Consider the following 1,957-nt stretch of genomic DNA (forward strand, 5'->3'; position numbering starts at 1 on the left):
ATTTTCTTTTGTGGTCTGGCTAGGAAATGAAAAAAATATACACAGGTGATCGTGGTCGAATTTTCATTGCTTGTAATCGCGTCATTTAAAATTAATTTGACCACAGAGGGAAGAAGGTGATTGGTAATTTCGGGCTATTAAGCCATAGACAAGTATTAAGGCACTAAAATGGGCGGTTTTTTCCTCCTTATGCTCATTGCTTTTAAAAGTTTCTTAGGGCCGATTTACACGGTACGACTTTGTTGCATGCGACAACGGCTTACGACAGGCCCACGACATGATTTACAATTGTTGTGTACGTCAGAAAAAATGTCGTAGCATTTTAAAACATGTTTTAAAACGCTGCGACAATCGTAAGTCATGTCGTAGGCCTGTTGTGAGCTTGTCGCATGCGACAAAATCGTATCGTGTAAATCGGCCCTTAGACAGTGACAAAAATGACGGCTTTATTAGTACCAAAAAAGTTATATTCAGTACCGCAAGAGAACAGCTTGACAGGCAGAATCACTAAATGTCTCTCATCAGCCCACGCGTACTTTCCTCTTCAGTAACTACAGAATTATGAATTTTTAGACGTAACCAGATTTTTTATGCTTTAGACTTAGATTTACATTGTACTTGATGTAATTCGGAATAATCGTATTTTAAGTTGTAAATGGTGAATTAACCTTGTCAAATGAAGTTAACATGCATTCCTAATTTCCCGTATATTTCCTTACAGTTTTAATTCTGCCTTGGCGTTGCCTGGTGATTGGCCGAAGAAAAAAACGAATTGATATAGCAAAGAGTGTTTACTTCAAAGTTCGGGCTGAAATTTGTGTTTTTTTCCAAAAAACAAAGAAACTAATTTAACTGAAGCTAATTTATCGCTTACAAGCTGACGTCTGATCGGCTTACCCTTGCCGGAGAAAGAATTGTAAACCGCTGCGAGACTTAAATCCTAAACCGTACCTTGTTATCTACAAATACCAAGTAACTCCCCAAAAGAGTGACACGAGTACAAGAGAATTTTGATGCTTTTGCAAGCAGTAACTTTCCATTTGACCCCTGCCGTGACGTAAACTCGTTGATAAATCTCTGTGTTAACGCGTGCATTCCATTTTCCCCTCGTTAAGCAGCAGGCTTAAGATTTCATTTTTAATTGGTTCTTTTAATAATTTTACCCCTATACCGAATTTTTTAAATGTTGAACTATATCGCTCGACGTCCCTTGTGTTTTCCCGCGCTTGAGGCTCTAGTTATAATAATAAATTGTTCCCTTGGATTTTCTGTCTCTGTTGTGATTGGTAGGAAGTCACCGAAGGAAGGCTGAGAACACTCAGGGTCTTTAAATAACTGAGGAGAAAGTGCTGCCTTTGTAATTACATCTGCAAATGGTTAGACTCTCTAGTCTAAGATAAGGACGATAAGCCGGAGGTCCCGTCTCACAACCCTTCAATGTTCATAATCCTGTGGGACGTGAAAGAACCCGCACACTTGTCGTAAAGAGTAGGGCATGTAGTTCCCGGTGTTGTGGTCTGTCTTCTGTGGTGTATCCTGGTTGGGAGGGTAAATGCTCGGAGATATTAGCTACACCAAGCTACTCTAAAAATCCGAGGGTAAATAAAGATATATGATATGATATGAGAGCCCTTTTCTCAATCACTATTTTTATTTTTGGCGACGCCTTTAAAATCGGATCTTCTGGCTTAAAGAACTCTGTTGGGCACTTCACACTAGCAGTTGGAGGCCCCGTGACCCAGTGAATATTTTAAAAGCATTGTAAGACTGGCTCGCGCGCGTTTTTTCCTCGTTTAGCCTTCATCCTCCGGATATTGGCATCTATTTCTCATTGGCTAATTTTATGTTCAACATGTACCTCTCTCTTGTGTGCACATATTTTTTTTTCCCAATTGTTCCATGGTTTTAAGCAGTCTTTAGATGTAAGACTCATTATTTCTTATTGGTCTATATCATT

This window comes from Montipora foliosa, chromosome 10, assembly GCF_036669935.1.
Source record: "Montipora foliosa isolate CH-2021 chromosome 10, ASM3666993v2, whole genome shotgun sequence".
NCBI lineage: Eukaryota > Metazoa > Cnidaria > Anthozoa > Scleractinia > Acroporidae > Montipora > Montipora foliosa.